This window comes from Syzygium oleosum, unplaced genomic scaffold (assembly GCF_021117445.2).
Source record: "Syzygium oleosum isolate NSW1041296 unplaced genomic scaffold, Sole_v2.1 Sole_v2.07, whole genome shotgun sequence".
NCBI lineage: Eukaryota > Viridiplantae > Streptophyta > Magnoliopsida > Myrtales > Myrtaceae > Syzygium > Syzygium oleosum.
In genome coordinates, this window is record NW_026607491.1 from 2,381,826 (window position 1) to 2,400,531 (window position 18,706).

The 18,706-nt window shown below is 46.1% G+C and overlaps 1 protein-coding gene across 1 annotated transcript in view; it reads left to right on the top strand.

Annotated features, from left to right (window-relative positions):
* Positions 1-18,706, top strand: part of LOC115682248 (uncharacterized) — a 106,723-nt gene that overhangs the window by 67,219 nt on the left and 20,798 nt on the right. The gene's annotated exons all lie outside the window — the stretch shown is intronic.

The following is an 18,706-nucleotide window of genomic DNA, read 5'->3' on the forward strand; positions in this document are numbered from 1 at the left end:
GGCCTAGCTTGGAGTTGTCTTTTTGTGAATGTCCTATGTATTTGCCAAGTGTAGGAATTACGGTTATTGTTTCGTGATATTGCTACCCATTGTCATTATTAATTGTCTGGGTTGTTTCAATTTGTTTTCGCGCGTGCCTAATCTCTGATATTTGGGTTGGGTCGGCGACGTGCCTGGGACGTCGCATTCAATGATTGACCATCGAGGGGTGTCGCGAGCTCGTTAGGGTTCGGGGCGTGACATCTCAAACCGATCTCACTTTTTGTAGGACGAAACTAGAAAAAAAGTCTTCGTGCAATTTGCAAACTAAACATACTATATCGTTTATTGATATTTATTTTTTATTAACGAAAATTACACTACAAGTCTAAACTCTTTTTCAAACTACAATCAAGTCCTAAACATTTTTTAAAATGCAATCACGTGCTCATTTTTCAATATATGAAATTGAGTTCTAAATTTGCTTCCATCGGTGTCCAATCGAAGAATTCTAAAACATTATGGTCTGGACCATCTCCGGCAACGCCGCTGGTCCAACTCTAGAGGCTCCAGATTTGGCCTGAGAACTTCCAATATATGGTGACGATAGCTCCTCTATAGCCGCGAGCGACGGTGCTCTTCTTCTGGATATGCAACAATGGCTACGAATCTCCAGATTTGGCGACGGTGGCTCGTCCATGGCCGTAAGCGATGATGGTTGGCTTGGACGCAGCCCTGGTGACTCTGCAGTGGCGACGACGACGGGAGGCACGGAAGTTAGGCTTGGTAACTCTAATAAAGTGAAAAGGCTTTTATGGCTTAACAGAGAACATATATTTAATTTTGTTTATTTGATTCCACATTAATGGCTAGGTGTCATTTTAAGAGTGGATGTGAATAAAAAATGCGCGTCATATAAGCTATTGATGCGGCGCTATGAAATTACCAAATATTTTCTCCTAAGAAACATGCATGAGTTAAGTTTCAATTTTGAAGAAGAAAATTAAAAAAGAAGACAAAAAAATATAAAGAAGAAGAATACATACCAAGAAGAGAGGAAGGTGAGAGAAGCAATCGTGACACGGTTTTAAGGTAAATTGCTGCATGAGCACTCTTTGGGTCCAAGAGTTTGAAAGAGAAGGGCAACATAAGAAAAAAAACAAAGAAAAAAAAATATGATTTATGAATCCAATAAAGCAAAAGGAATCATTATACCTACACTGAGGTTCGGAAATTTATTTTTCATTTCAATTAGAACTCAAACCGATCTCACTTTTTGTATGACACAAATAATAAAAAGTCTTCGCGCATTTTGTGGACTAAACATATGATATTGCTTAATGAGATTTATTTTTAATTAAAAAAATTATGCTAAAAGTCTAGACTCTTTTACAAAGTACAATCAAGTCCTAAACATTTTTGAAAATGCAATCAAGTCCTCACTTTGCAGTATATCAAATCAAGTTCTAAATTTACCGCCATCGGCGTCTGACCACAAGAATTCCAAAACATAATGATACGGACCATCGCCGACGGCTCTGCTGATCCACATCCAAAGGCACCAGATCTGACCTGCGAACTTCTAGATCTGCAACCATGACTCCAAACTTCCTAATCTGGTGACGGCAGCTTGTCTATAGCCGCGAATGATGGTCTCCGACTTTCGGATATGCAACCATTGCTCCAGATCTCCAGATTTGGCAACGGTGGCTTGTCCTTGGCCGTGAGCGATGATGGTTGGCTTGGACACGGCATGTAACGTCCTGAATTCGACTCATTTTCGTGATCAATAAAATGAATATGCATTTCTCATTTCGTTTTAGTAAGTCTCGCCCGGAACTGATCATTTTCGGAAAACTAACTAGTAGGGAATGGCTAACTAGGAAGAACGGTACGTGGACCCAAGAACTCGACCGTGAATTGAGTTCGATTATGAGAAACGACGGGGGGGGGGGGGGGGATATTTTGTGCCAATGTGGCCATCGACGTACAACCGGATAGCGGGTGATTCCGCACGACCGAGAGTACGTGTGACGAACGATCCCGAACTTAATCCGAACAATCGCAACCCCCGGAACTAGCGATAAATCCTCGTGTTCTCTAGGAAATCGAGACCGTCATGGCTCGAGTAACCCTAGGTCGATACGCGTAACCCCTAAACAGCCGCCCGTTGGTGGGAGATGCTAAAATCGCATTTGAGCGAAATTGATCGTGCAATTGAGTCCGGACTTCGGTGCCGAATTTCGTGGACGTACGCGACTATTTTTGCAAGGATGACGTCATTTTTATGTGGCCAATTATATTTGGGATCGGTAGAGTCGAAAATTGAAAATTTGACCCGGGACCGGAAAATTACCGTTTTGCCCCCTATGCCCCTAGCCTTGTATTCCGAATTTTGGGATTAATTGGAGAGTATTTTAGGGTTTTAAATTGGTTTGTATCAGCCCAATAATGCTGGAATTTTGGACCAAGATGCCCCTAGATATTATAGTTAGATTAAATCCAAGCCCTTGAATGAAGGGCATGATGGTCATTTTTGGGTGTTTGGTCAACTACCCCACTTAGCCAAGCCTATATACTCTCTAGTCTCTCTCTCTCGCCCTCATTCTCACCCTCACTCCTCCGGCCAGCTCCCCGTCCCTCTTCATCTCGCGAGCTCTCTCTCTCTCCCTCTCTCGGCCGCGCGTCGCCCGCCAGAGAGCCGCCACCGCTGCACGCCGGTGCCGCCCGCTGGGGTGTCGCCCGCTGGGGTGCCGCCGCCGCCTTGCACCACCACCATCCCAACCGTCCTATTCTCCCTCTCCTCTCCCCATCCGCCACCGACCAGCCCCCTCCGCCGTGGATCGCCGTCGCTTGCGCCATTCGCCGGGCCACCGTCGATCACCGCCGTCCGCCGCCGTGAGCCCTCTCGGTCCGCCGTTCCCCGCCTGTTCAGCCTTGATTGGGAGCTTAGGAATTTAGGTGAGTAATTACCCCTAAACCCTAATTAGGCTAATTAAGCATTTCTATATAGGTTTAGGTTAAATTAGGGGTTAAATTAGGGTAATTTAGGGGTAGTTAGTGGTTGAATGTTGTGGCTGCCCTTGTGATGATTTTTGGTGGATTATATTGTTGATTTTGTGGAGATTTAGTGGCCTAGAATGACCAAGTAAGTGGCTGTCCATATCGGGAATTAATCGGACTAAGAGCGATCAATTTGGGGTTTAATCGTGAAAGTCCGAGAAAGCCTGGAATAGACTAAGTGGTGGCTGAATTGTGCTTATTTGGGATCAATAATGTTGTGCCATGCCGTGTGAATGCGTGACCGATTTATACGGTGTGCGATTGGCCGTTTATTTGACGCAAATTCCATTTATTAAGTATGTGAATTAGATGCGCCGGTTAAGTGCCATGCAAGGTTGAATTGAATTGTTTAATTGGACATGTTATTATGTTGATTGGACACGCGGTGATTAAGTTGAGCATGTCGATTATTTACTAGAGCATGTCGTGGCATTTATTGAACATGGCCTGGCATTGATCGATTATGTACCTATATGTATTTGATGCTCATTGTGCATCGTGTGACTGCCCGAGTGTTGGATTGCATGGCCACGTATTTCGCATGCTGAACATTGGCTTGAAACGAGAATTATGCGAGTTTGCGTGCCTGACATGAGATTGTGATCACCTAATTGCCCTGATGCGTTTTACGCGGGGTTCAGATAAAATTAGCTGTGTGCACATGTGATCACATAAAGCCCTGATGCGTGTTACGCGGGGTATTGAACCTGTCCTGATGCGTTTTACACGGGACGATACTCGGTTCTACCGGAAGACGGCCAGCTTGATGCGTTTTACGCGGGCTAGAGACACTGGGCCTGATGTGTCTTACGCGGGCCAAGAAGTGTTGGATATGAATAGACCTGATGCGTTTTACGCGGGTCGAGCTCTAAATGAGAAATTGGCAGTGTGCAAGTGTGCATTATTGAGTCCGATCATGCGCATGGCATACTGATGGCATACGTGTGCAAGAGTACATTGGCAAGTGTAAAAGCATGTGAGTGTTGGTGATTCGTGCGCAATGCAGGCATGAATGAGCATGAGCATGAGCATGTGCATGGCGTGCATGTGTATAAGCATGTCGCATATGTGCCATTATTATGATTATTATAGGCCTAACTTGCAGGGTCATTGTATTCTCGATCTGGGCCTAGGTCAATTGATTGTCGACTGTTATTGGTTGCGTGTGATTGTTGCCTGTCAGGAGGTGCATGTTAGCCTAGTTTAGATTTATGGGGTTTTACTCGCTGAGATTCGTTCTCATTGTTGTTAAAACCCATCTTTTCAGACCCCCGGCCCTGACGATGTCTGAGGTACCTATACTTTTTGGGATTCCGTCTCGGATAGATCGGGACGTGACCGAGTACTCCATAGGGAACGGGGATACATATATTAGACACTTTACTATAGTATGGGTAGACGTGGGCGCGCAGCATTTCCAGGCCCATGAGTACATAGCTTGGTGTTTTAGGGACTATCCCGGGACCTTCGGGCCCCTCAGGACTTTCGATGTCCCATTCAACGGGCTAGGTGATGTAGACCCCCAGTGTTAGGATGGAGACCTGGCGAGTCCCTAGTACACGTCCGAGGGGAGTTCTAGTTCTGGCCGTCGGCCTATTATCTGGGAGGTTGACGAGTTTGACCCGATGGACGAGGAGCCGGTGGATTGGGACTCTGAGCCGGAGCCGATGGAGTCGGACGAGGAGCCAGAGCCGATAGAGCAGGACCCGGAGCAGGAGGGCAAACTTGAGGAGATGGATTCCGAGGAGGAGCCGGCAGAGGCCGAGTCCGAGCTGGATTTCCTAGACTCCGAGGTCGAGCTGTCCGACAGTTCCTCTGAGTCCTCGGGATCCGACCCGGACTGGGTTCCGTAGGTTTCGCCTTAGTCTTAGATAGGTCGGGCCAGTACCTTTTTAACCGGAGCCCCACCTAGTTTTAGTACCCCTGACCGCCCGGGCCACTTAACCATTTTTGCTAGTAGTGGCCGTCGATCTGTTTTTGTTTGGCGGTGTATATTTTAGGTGTAAATGGATATTGTATTTGTTTTCCGATATTAATGCAAGTGTATATTCATGTCAGTGTCTGTTGCTTGTGCTATCCTTGGTCGCGTTGTTTTAAATCGTACAGGTGTTGTGTTGCGTTGCTTCCGCGTGTACACGATTCTCTATGTTAGGTGTTGGGTCGGCGACGCGTCCTGGGACGTCGCACCTGAATCGACCTCAGTTGGGTTGTCTCGCGCCATAGGATTCGGGGCGTGACATCTCCTCCCAGTTGATTTGGTATCAAAGCAAGGTTAGCTCGGTCCAATTAGGTCGAAGCCTGAAGTAATAATGAGCGATGACCTTGGGTAGCCAGTAGGGAGACCTTGTGTGCTACGTGTACCTCCTGACTGCTCGTGTCTTGACTGACTAGTTGTTTAAAATAACCCGTAAAGTGCAGGTGCGGCAGGACCTGAGGTAAGTACGTATATCTATGTGGTTGAGGTCTTATGCTGCTTGTGTTGGCCGCATGCTGAGTGATTGATTGCTGTAGTGTTGATTCCCTGCCTAGGACCTTAGACCGGTTTAGCTTGGTTTAGGTCTCTAATTCCTGAGTTGAATTATAGCAGGTAGGTGAGCGTGCGAGTTGTGAAAATGAGTAGCCAAGGAAGAGGTAGGGGTCGAGGCCATGGTAGAGGTAGAGGTCGAGGTCGTGAGCAAGACCGCGTAGAACCGCAAGTGAGAATTGCGGAGGATCCAAGGGTAGATGGAATTTTGAGGGCTCTCGAGGAAGTAGGAATTCTGGGGGATAGGCAGGCCCAAGAGAGAAATGCCACTATTGCTGCTGCTGTAGAGGCCGTCGTTGCTGCTGCCAATGGGGCAAATGGGAATATCAGAAATAATGGGAATCAGGGGAATAATGAGAATCCAATTCCGGGACTGGCAAATGTGATCAGGCCGATGTCTAAGTTGGTAGAGCAGTTCTTGAAATTGAAACCGCCGAAGTTCAATGGGAAAGGTGACCTCGAAGCTGCACTGCGTTGGATAGAAGAATTAGAGAAAGCCTTCGATGTTCTGGGGTGCACCGAGACTCAAAGGGTGACATTGGCGGTATACCAATTGCAAGACAATGCAAATGACTGGTGGAAGGCTACCAAGGGCAGAGTGTTTCCCGAGGGGACTGCCCAGACTTGGGCCGTGTTTACCGAGAATTTTTATGGAAAGTACTTCTCAGAGAGTGCCCAGGAAAGAAAACTGGCGAAATTTATGAGGCTCCACCAAGGATAGATGACTGTAGACCAATACGAAGCGGAGTTCGCTAGGTTGTCGAGATTTGCACCTAGGATGGTGGAGAACCTGCAGGATAAGGTGCAGAGGTTCTGGGATGGACTAAAGTCGGACCTTAGAAGTCAGATGATATCGCTCAACATTCGGGAATACGGGGAAATGTATGAGCGGGCCCAAGCCATAGAGCGAGACCAGTTGGAAAGAGCGACCGCATCTGGATCGCGGTCCGCCCCGGCTAGGGATAACCGCCGTCTCGGAAAGAAGCCGATGGCGGGAAACAAGCGATTTATCCCATCGATTAGAAAGAATATCGGAAAGCCGAACCACCAGCACAATAGATTTGGGGCTTGCTTCAAGTGCGGAAGTATGAACCATCAGATCAGGAATTGCCCCCAGCAACGCCTAGCAGGTCCACCGATGCAACCGCAACAACCCCGGATAGGAAATCAGGCTGGGAATCCCCCGCCGACTAATTTGAACAGGCCGCCAGCACAAGGACGGGTGTGCGCCATGGCGCGAAGGGAAGTTGAGAATGCACCAGGCGTGGTCACAGGTATGGTTTCTCTGTGCAATCATGTCACATATGCTTTGTTTGATCCGGGAGCGTCGCACTCATTTGTGCCTGTTCAGTTTGTTGAATTGGCTAGATTGAAACCTGTCTTGTTAGAAGTGCGGTTATGTGTGACTATGCCATTAATGGATAAGATATGCATATCGTTAAGATGCCCGGATTGTGAGATAGTAATTGGTGGCGTAGGAAGCAGGATAGATTTAGCTGTTTTGCCAATGTATGATTTTGATGTGATTGTGGGCATGAATTGGTTAGTCAGACAGAATGCTGTGATGGATTGCAGTAGTAGGGTGATTCAGTTTAGTCCGGCTGGACACTCTAGATTTGAATTTGTAGGGAGTCGAGGAGGAACCTCGATCCCTTGGGTTTCATCAGTAGAAGCAACCAAGTTATTAGATGAGGAGTGTCTAGGTTACCTGGCAAGTGTGGTTGATTCGACAGCTAGAGAAGTGAGGCTAGAGGATATAGTAGTGGTGTGCAACTTTCCCGATGTCTTTCCCTAGGAATTGCCGGGATTGCCACCAAAAAGAGAAGTGGAGTTTGTTATCGAGTTGACCCCTGGGACTGAGCCAATCTCGAAGCCGCCTTCTATGATGTTGTTGTCAGAGTTGAAAGAACTAAAGGTTCAGATGCAGGAATTGCTGGACAAAGATTTTATCCGACCGAGTGCGTCTCCATGGGGAGTACCAGTATTGTTCGTAAGGAAAAAGGATGGGTCGTTGAGGCTATGTATTAATTACCGCCAGCTGAATAAGGTGACAATCAAGAATAAGTATCCCCTCCCAAGGATTAACGAACTATTCGATCAGTTGCAAGGAGCCTCGGTATTTTCTAAGATTGATCTAAGGACAGGGTATCATCAGTTAAGGATCCAAAAGGAGGATATCCCTAAGACGGCATTCAGGACGAGGTACGGGCACTATGAATTCACGGTAATGCCGTTTGGGCTGACTAATGCCCCTGCTGCTTTCATGGACTTAATGAATCGGGTATTCAAGGAATTTTTGGATCAATTCGTCATTGTCTTCATAGATGATATTTTGGTGTATTTAAAGAGTCCTGAGGAACATGAGGTGTACTTGGAAAAGGTTCTAAGGACGTTAAGAGAGCATGCATTGTATGCTAAATTTAGCAAGTGCGAATTTTGGCTGAACCGGGTAGCATTTCTTGGACATATAATCTCCAGAGAAGGAATCTCCGTGGATCCAGCAAAGATTGAAGCAGTGATGGATTGGCCGAGGCCAACGATAGCTACTGAGGTTCGGAGCTTCTTAGGATTGGTAGGTTATTATCGGCGATTTGTAGAAAAATTCTCAGCGATAGCCACTCCATTGACAAGATTGCTTAAGAAGGAAACGAAGTTTGAATAGACGGAAAAGTGCGAAGAGAGTTTTCAGGAATTGAAGTAGAGACTGACGATTGCGCCAGTGCTAACGATCCCTTCAGGATCAGGAGGATATGAGATTTATAGTGATGCTTCACTCAAAGGATTGGGATGCGTGTTAATGCAACATGGAAGGGTGGTTGCTTATGCATCGCGCCAGTTAAGGCTTCATGAGATGAACTACCCGACTCACGACTTGGAGCTGGTAGCAATCATTTTCGCACTCAAAATTTGGAGGCACTATTTGTGCGGGGAAAGGTTCCAGATTTACACGGACCATCAGAGCCTCAAGTATTTGTTTTCGCGGAAGGAATTGAATATGAAGCAAAGGCGTTGGATGGAACTTCTGAAGGACTATGACTGTGACATTTTGTATCATCCCGGAAAAGCCAATCGGGTAGCAGATGCCTTAAGCAGGAAATCGAGCATCGCGCAGCTGATAGTCAAAGAGTGGATCTTATTAGAAGGAGCACGAGACTCAGAGTTTAAGTTCGAGATAGGACACCTCTCCAGTTTGGTGGCAGCGTTAAGGATTGAACCAGAGGTGCAGACCAAGATTAAGGCGTTGCAGTCTACGGACCCCGAGATTCAGAAAATTCTGGAGATGGATGGCACTAAAAGGAAACCGGACTTCCAAGTGTCCGAGGACGGAATTATGAAGTTTCGAGGACGTTTGTGCGTGCCCGATGATTTGGAGCTTAAGGAAGAGATTTTATCGGAAGCTCATAGGAGCAATTATAGTATTCACTCGGGCAGTACGAAGATGTGCCAGAACCTTCGACAACACTATTGGTGGAATGGAATGAAGGTGGATATGGCCAAGCATGTGGCCAAGTGTTTAACGTGCCAGCAGGTGAAGGCACAGTATTGTAAACCCGGTGGAATGTTGCAGCCGTTGGAAATTCCAGAATGGAAATGGAAGCATATTACGATGGATTTTGTAACGGGATTACCAAGGAGCCAGAGGGGACACGACTCTATTTGGGTGATAGTGGACAGATTGACCAAGTCAGCGCACTTCTTAACAGTGCGAAAGGACTTCGAGCTAGAAAGGTATGCAGATTTATATGTGCGATAGATAGTTCGTCTTCATGGAGTACCGATGTCAATCACTTCGGACCGTGATCCTCGGTTTATTGCGAATTTCTGGAAAAGTCTGTAAGCAACCCTAGGAACGAAGTTGCAGTTCAGTACGGCCTATCATTTGCAGACGGATGGCCAATTTGAGAGGACTATTCAGACCTTAGAGGATATGCTGAGAGCTTGTGTATTAGATTTTCAAGGCAAGTGGGAAGAGCAGTTGCATTTGGTTGAATTTGCCTACAATAACAGCTTTCAACAGGGGATGGCACCATTTGAAGCACTTTATGGCAGAGCGTGTAGAACAATCTTGTGTTGGGACAAAGTGGGAGAAAGAAGTGTGACGGGTCCAGAGTTGGTTCAACAGTCGATGGAAACAGTAAAGATTATCTGGGAAAGGCTAAAAATAGCTCAGAGCCGTCAGAAGAGTTATGCAGACAGAAGGCATAGACCGTTGGAGTTTCAGGTTGGTGACCATGTATTCCTTAAGATCTCACCGATGAGAGGACTATCTCGGTTTGGCAATAAAGGAAAGCTGAGTCCAAGGTATATAGGCCCGTTCGAGATTTTGGAAAGGATTGGAACGTTGGCTCATCGTCTCGCTTTGCCGCCGAATTTGTCGCAAGTTCATAACGTCTTCCACGTGTCAATGTTAAGGAAGTACGAACCGAATCCGACCCACGTGCTGAATCATGAAGTAATAGACGTGGACGACAGGGTGTCGTATGTGGAGAGACCGATGCGAATCAAGGACAGGAAGGAGCAGGTTTTGAGGAATAAGACGATCCCGTTGGTCAAAGTTGTCTGGGAATATCACGGGACAGAAGGCGCCACCTGGGAAAGCGAAGAAGTAATGCGACGTCAGCACCCCCATTTATTTGAGTAGTTGGGTTTGGATTGTAAATTTCGAGGACGAAATTTTTGTAAGAGGGGAAGAGTTGTAACGTCCTGAATTCGACTCATTTTTGTGATCAATAAAATGAATATGTATTTCTTATTTCGTTTTAGTAAGTCTCGCCCGGAACTGATCATTCTCGGGAAACTGACCAGTAAGGAATGGCTAACTAGGAAGAACGGTACGTGGACCCAAGGACTCGATCGTGAATTGAGTCTGATTCCGAGAAACGACGGGGGGGGGGGGGGGATATTTTGTGCCAATATGGGCCGATCCAAGGATAGTGACGGATTTGGTTTGGCCATCGACGTACGACCGAATAGCGAGTGATTCCGCACTACCGAGAGTACGCGTGACGATCGATCCCGAACTTAATCCGAACAATCGCAACCCCCGGAACTAGCGATAAATCCTCGTGTTCTCTGGGAAATCGAGATCGTCATGGCTCGAGTAACCCTAGGTCGATACGTATAACCCCTAAACAGCCGCCCGTTAGTGAGAGACGCTAAAATGGCATTTGAGCGAAATTGATCATGCAATTGAGTCCGGACTTCGGTGTCGAATTTCGTGGACGTACGCGACTATTTTGCAAGGACGACGTCATTTTTATGTGGCCAATTATATTTAGGATCAGTAGAGCCGAAAATTAGAAATTTGACCCGAGACCGGAAAATTACCGTTCTGCCCCTGTGCCCCTAGCCTTGTATTTCGAATTTTGGGATTAATTGGAGAGTATTTTAGGGTTTTAAATTGGTTTGTATCAGCCCAATAATGCTGGAATTTTGGACCAAGATGTCCCTAGATATTATAGTTAGATTAAATCCAAGCCCTTGAATGAAGGGCATGATGGTCATTTTTGGGTATTTGGTCAACCACCCCACTTAGCTAAGCCTATACACTCTCTAGTCTCTCTCTCTCCCCCTCATTCTCACCCTCACTCCTCCAGCCAGCTCCCCCTCCCTCTCCATCCCGCGAGCTCTCTCTCTCTCCCTCTCTCGGCCGCGCCTCGCCCGCCGGAGAGCCGCCACCGCCACATGCCGGTGCCGCCCACCGGGTTGCCGTCGCCGCCTTGCACCACCACCATCCCGACTGTCCCATTCTCCCTCTCTTCTCCCCATCTGCCACTGACCAGCCCCTTCCGCCGTGGACCGCCGACCGCCGCTGCTCGAGCCATTCGCCGGGCCGCCGCCTATCACCGTCGTCCGCCGCCGTGAGCCCTCTCGGTCCGCCGTTCCCCGCCTGTTCAGCCTTGATTGGGAGCTTAGGAATTTAGGTGAGTAATTACCCCTAAACCCTAATTAGGCTAATTAAGCATTTCTATATAGGTTTAGGTTAAATTAGGAGTTAAATTAGGGTAATTTAGGGGTAGTTAGTGGTTGAATGTTGTGGCTGCCCTTGTGATGATTTTTGGTGGATTATATTGTTGATTATGTGGAGATTTAGTGGCCTAGAATGACCAAGTAAGTGGCTGTCCATATCGGGAATTAATCGGATTAAGAGCGATCAATTTGGGGTTTAATCGTGAAAGTCCGAGAAAGCCTGGAATAGACTAAGTGGTGGCTGAATTGTGCTTATTTGGGATCAATAATGTTGTGCCATGTCGTGTGAATGCGTGACCGATTTATACGGTGTGCGATTGGCCGTTTATTTGACGCAAATTCCATTTATTAAGTATGTGAATTAGATGCGCCGGTTAAGTGCCATGCAAGGTTGAATTGAATTGTTTAATTGGACATGTTATTATGTTGATTGGACACGCGGTGATTAAGTTGAGCATGTCGATTGTTTACTAGAGCATGTCGTGGCATTTATTGAACATGGCCTGGCATTGATCGATTATGTGCCTATGTGTATTTGATGCTCATTGTGCATCGTGTGACTGCTCGAGTGCTGGATTGCATGGCCACGCATTTCGCATGCTGAGCATTGGCTTGATACGAGAATTATGCGAGTTTGTGTGCCTGACATGAGCTTGTGATCGCCTAATTGCCCTGATGTGTTTTACGCGGGGTTTAGATAAAATTGGCTGTGTGCACATGTGATCACATAAAGCCCTGATGTGTGTTACGCGGGGTATTGAACCCGTCCTGATGTGTTTTACACGGGACGATGCCTAGTTCTACCGGAAGACGGCCAGCCTGATGTGTTTTACGCGGGTTTCGGTCAGTATATGGAGATCGGTGTTGCGCCTGATGAGTTTTACGCGGGCTAGAGACACTAGGCCTGATGCGTCTTACGCGGGCCAAGAAGTGTTGGATATGAATAGACCTGATGCGTTTTACGCGGGTCAGACCTGATGTGTTTTACGCTGGTCGAGCTCTAAATAAGAAATTGGCAGTGTGCAAGTGTGCAGTATTGAGCCGGATCATGCGCATGGCATACTGATGGCATATGTGTGCAAGAGTACATTGGCAAGTGTGAAAGCATGTGAGTGTCGGTGATTCGTGCGCAATGCAGGCATGAATGAGTATGAGCATGTGCATGACGTGCGCGTGTATAAGCCTGTCGCATATGTGCCATTATTATGATTATTATAGGCCTAACCTGCAGGGTCATTGTATTCTCGATCTTGGGCCGAGGGCCTAGGTCAATTGATTGTCGATTGTTATTGGTTGCGTGTGATTGTTGCCTGTCAGGAGGTGCATGTCAGCCTAGTTTAGATTTATATGGTTTTACTCGCTGAGATTCGTTCTCATTGTTGTTAAAACCCATCTTTTCAGACCCCCGGCCCTGACGATGTCTGAGGTGCCTATACGTTTTGGGATTCCGTCTCGGATAGACTGGGACGTGATCGAGTACCCCGTAGGGAACGGGGATACATATATTAGGCACTTTACTACAGTATGGGTAGACGTGGGCGCGTAGCATTTCCAGGCCCATGAGTACATAGCCTGGTGTTTTAAGGACTATTCCGGGACCTTCGGACCCCTCAGGACTTTCGATGTCCCGTTCAACGAGCTAGGTGATGTAGACCCCTTGTGTCAGGATGGAGACCTGGCGAGTCCCGAGTACACGTCCGAGGGGAGTTCTAGTTCTGGCCGTCGGCTTGTTATCTGGGAGGTTGACGAGTTTCACCCGATGGACGAGGAGCCGGTGGATTGGGATTCTGACCCGGAGCCGATGGAGTCGGACGAGGAGCCAAAGCCGATGGACCAGGACCCGGAGCAGGAGGGCGAACTTGAGGAGATGGATTCCGAGGAGGAGCCGGCAGAGGCCGAGTCCAAGCTGGATTCCCTAGACTCCGAGGTCGAGCTGTCCGACAGTTCCTCTGAGTCCTCGGGATCCGACCCGGACTGGGTTCCGTTGGTTTCGCCTTAGTCTTAGATAGGTCGGGCCAGTACCCTTTTGACTGGAGCCCCACCTAATTTTAGTACCCCTGACCGCCCGGGCCACTTACCCCTTTTTGCTAGCAGTGGCAGTCGACCCGTTTTTGTTTGGTGGTGTATATTTTGGGTGTAAATGGATATTGCATATGTTTCTCAATATTAATGCAAGTGTATATTCATGTCAGTGTCTGTTGCTTGTGCTATTCTTGGTCGCGTTGTTTTAAATCGTACGGGTGTTGTGTTGCCTCCCTGTGTACACGATTCTCTGTGTTGGGTGTTGGGTCGGCGACGCGTCCTGGGACGTCGCACCTGAATCGACCTCGGTTGGGTTGTCTCGCGCCATAGGGTTCGGGGCGTGACACGGCGCTGGTGACTTCGTGGTGGCAACGACTAGGGGAGGTGGGGAGGTCGAGCTCGGCAACTCCAGTGAAGTGAAGAGACTTCTACAATGGACAGAGAGCATATATTTAATTTTATCTATTTAATTTCACATTAACGGACACGTGTCAATTTAAGAATGGATGTGAGTAAAAAGTGCGCCTCATATTAGCTATTGATGTGGCGCTATGGAATTTCTGAAATACTTTCTCCGAAAAAAACACAAAGGAGCTTCGTTTCAATTTTGAAGAAGATATTAAAAAAAAAGTAGACAAAAAAAATAGAGAAGAAGAAGAAGAAAACATATCAAGGAGAGAGGAAGGTTCAAAAGTGGCCCGGGGCCACCACCACACAGCTTTGCCCAATTTTCTATATTTTTTATTCCAGGTTACTCTTGAGGTCGAATCATCATCAGGACATGGTGTTAAGGTGGATTGCTACATCGCTACTTTTTGCATCCTCGTGTTTCGTGGCAGAGCAACACGAAATAAAAAATAATAATAAGAGAAAAAAAAACAGATGATCTATGGATCCCATAAAGCAAAAGGAATTATTATCCCTTAGGAAATTTATTTTTTCATTTTAATTAGATCTCAAATTGATTTCACTTTTCTTAGTCATAACTAGTAAAAAGTTTTCACGCATTTCGTAGACCAAACATATCATTTATTGAGATTTATTTTTAATTAAAGAAAATTACATTAAAAATCTAAACTCTTTTACAATATACATGAAAATACAATCAAAGTCCTCATTTTTGCAATATATAAAAACGAGTTCTAAATTTGCTTCCGTCAACGTTGAATCGCAAAAATTCCACAACATTATGATTTCGACCATCGTTGTCTCTGCCGGTCCACATCTAGAGGCACCAGATCTTGCCCGCGAACTTCCAGATCTACAATCATAGCTCCAGACTTTTTAGATCTGGTGACTGCAGCTTATCCATAGACGCAAGCGACGGTGTTCGACTTCCTGATATGCAACCATGGCACTAGATCTCCAGATTTGGCGACGACGACTCGTCCATGGCCGTGAGCGATGATGGTTTGCTTCAACGCAGCATCGGCGACTCCTCGGTGGTGACAACGAGGGGAGGCGAGGTCGAGCTCGGCAACTCTAATGAAGCAAAGAGGCTTCTATGGCTGAACATGGAGCACATATTTAATTTTGCTTATTTGATTTCACATCATTGGACATTTGTCAATTGAAGAGTGGATGTGAGTAAAAAATGCATGCTATGTTAGCTATTAATGTGATGTTGTGGAATCACTGAATATTTTCATCTAAACAACACACGGGAGCTAAGTTTCAATTTGGAACGTGATAATTAAAAAAAAAGTAGACAAAAAGAAGAAGATGAAGAAGAAAACATATCAAGGAGAGAGGAAGGTGAGGGAAGCAATGATGTCAGCCGGGGGCCAGCGCCACCCAGCTTTGCCCAATTTTCTTTATTTTTTATTCGATGTCACTATTGATATTGAATCATCGGCCTAATTCCAAAAAAAACCCCAAACTTTGCACTTTGTCCCAATTATACCCAGAACTTTTTTTTGTCTCAAGAAAAACCTCAAACTTTCCTCCGAGTCCCAAATCTACCCTACCGTTATAACTCCATCTAATTAACGTCAGAAAAAAAAAAAAAAAAAAAAAAACAGAACCAGCAGCTGCGGCGTGGGCAAGCCCTCGCCGGTGGCCGCCGCCACAGCCGCCGGGAAGGAGCGGCGGCTCTCGCTGGGCCTTCCCGAAGGCCGGCGACCTCGCCGCCCCGGGCGAGTCGCCGCGGGGCTGCGGCCCGATCCGGGGCGAGGGTCGCGCCCTCCCCGGATCGGGGCGTGCACCCTCGCCGGCGACTCGCCCGGCCGGCGAGGGTCGCCGGCTCTCGGAAGGCCCAGGCGAGGGCCGCCGACCTCGAGCGAGGCCTCGCCCTGGGCCTTCCGAAGAGCGGCGACCCTCGCCGGCCGGGCGAGTCGCCGGCGAGGTCCTGCAGCCCCCGATCCGGGGAGGGCGCGACCCTCGCCCCCGGATCGGGGGCTGCGGGCCCTCGCCGGCGACTCGCCCGGGCCGGCGAGGGTCGCCGGCCTTCGGGAAGGCCCGGCGAGGGCCGCCGCTCCTTCCCCGGCGGGTGTGGCGGCGGCCACCGGCGAGGGCTTGGCCACGCCGCAGCTGCTGGTTCTGTTTTTTTTTTTTTTTTTCTGACGTTAATTGGATGGAGTTATAACGGTAGGGTAGATTTGGGACTCGGAGGAAAATTTGAGGTTTTTCTTGAGACAAAAAAAAGTTCTGGGTATAATTGGGACAAAGTGCAAAGTTTGGGGTTTTTTTTGGAATTAGGCCTTGAATCATCATGACATGGTGTTGAGGTGAATCGCTACATCAGTACCTTTTGCGTCGACATTTTTGAAAGAAGAGCAACACGAAACAAAAAAAAAAGGGGAAAAAAGCATATGACATAGGAATCCGATAAAGCAAAAGGAACCATTATCCCTGTACAAGAGGTTACGAAATTTATTTTTTCATTTCAATTAGATCTCAATACGATTTCACTTTTTGTAGGATATAACTGGTCGAATGTTTTCTTGCATTTTGTAGACTAAATATATGATACTATTTATTATTATTTATTTTTAATTAAAAAATTATACTAAAAGTCTAAATTCTTTTACAAAGTACGATCAAGTCCTCAACATTTTTGAAAATGCAATCCAGTCCTCATTTTGCAGTATATGAAATCGAGTCCTAAATTTACTGCCATCGGAATCCAATCGCAAGAATTCAAAAACATTATGATTTGTCGCAAAATTAAGCTCTATTTCAACCGTAGTTATACAATAAAACATGTGAGCTTTGTTGAACACAGAGTATATGGCCTGGTTATGAGTATCAGTTGGAATAAAACTCAAACTTTATAGTAAAAGTGCAATTTAGATTAAAAATTTAAAACTGCATCTTCTGTCTCAAATTGAGACAAGAAAAGTAAATGAAAAGCTCAATTAATCATTTGTAAATGTGGAAAAATGTTATTCTCTTGTCTAGATATATTTAAACGAATAAATGTTTAACCGAATAACATTTTAATATGTTGATGTAATGTGTCTAACCGTATTATAAAAGAGTCAAAAGAATGAACACCGGTTGTTTGATTGTTAAAATGAAATTTTATTATGTTCATTGTCATCATCGGATTAACCCGTTGTCGTTGACGATGAATTATGTACCTTATAAACTTCCTCAAGAAGCACCGACAGCGCTGTGCTATAGCAAAAAACCTTCGCCAGGAAGAGAACCTGTCTCGATAATTTTCTTTTCGTCCCGTCCTGACCCAAAAGAAAAAGTGTCAACCTTTCCAAAAGTCCCCGCCATTTCCGGAACTCTTCCATAAGAAAGGCAAAGCTCTCTGTCTGTGACCAAGACTTGTGAAGAAGAAGCCTCACACTTGCAGGGTCGAAGCGACGATCCAGAGGTGCGCATTTCGTTATCACTCTGTGTTTTGTGAGCTCAGTTTACGATTTTTCTCTGTGGGCATTAAGAGTGGTTCGCTTGAAATCACCACATCCAATTCGTGTGATCTGATTGACGCTCTTGTAAGATAGTGTTAGCAGAAACAACTTGACGGCAAAGCTCTCTGTCTGTGACCAAGACTTGTGAAGAAGAAGCCTCACACTTGCAGGGTCGAAGCGACGATCCAGAGGTGCGCATTTCATTATCACTCTGTGTTTTGTGAGCTCAGTTTACGATTTTTCTCTGTGGGCATTGAGAGTGGTTCGCTTGAAATCACCACATCCAATTCGTGTGATCTGATTGACGCTCATGTAAGATAGTGTTAGCAGAAACAACTTGAAGTGGACATGCTCTCGTTTTTATGTTACTCGCATCAATTTAGACGAGGCTTCCACAAGTCAACATGTCCGGCTGACGATTTTTCCCAACCGGAGTTGTTTTTAGTATTCATGTAGATGTTTCTTCATATAACTTCTGCAGATTTGCATATTTCTCCATATTTCTCTTCCTTTCCACTGAGACCGCTTCCCGATCGCTCTCTCTAATTCCAGCTTGATTTGAAATATTTCGGTGAATTTGTGATGATCAGGCGTGATCAACTTGGATCAAAGCTCAGAGTGGTGACTGTCGAATAAACCCCAGTTAATTGAACTCAACTATATTCTGATGTTAGAGACAACAGAAAGAAAAATGGAATCAATATCTCAGCACAAGATATGATTTAGAAAACCACATCAAGAAAGTTTGAAAAGTAGAGTTGGCAACACGATATCCTTTAAACTTCTTTTTCCAATTGAACTCCGTCCGCCATGAAGCGGGACTTACTGTGAATTCCATTTAGTGGACGTAATCTAAGACCCAATTTCAGCAAAAATGGAACAACCAAAGAAGTGACAAGGATGTCATTCTGGCGAGGCGCAACAGAGTAAGCAAGAAGAACTGAGCGGTCTAATCTTCGACTCTCATTTTCTTTTTGCATAATGTGAAGAGGAGCTATAAATATCTTTCTTTGTGAGACCGGCCCGCCCTTCCTCGTCCCAAATCCTATTCCTTCAGAATGACTTTCTACATCCTTTTCAACTCTTTCAACTAGTTACTCTTTACACAGACAATATTAGATAATGTAGTTTCCCGCCCGGTTCAATTGGTTGTTGGCCTACCAAGAACTGAATGAAGAAGAGAAGAGACTAGAACGAGACGGAAGCAAACCCTAGATAAAATTCTCATTACTAAAGGGGAGGTAACAAATTGGTAATTTATTGTATATACTTCATTAAATAGTGA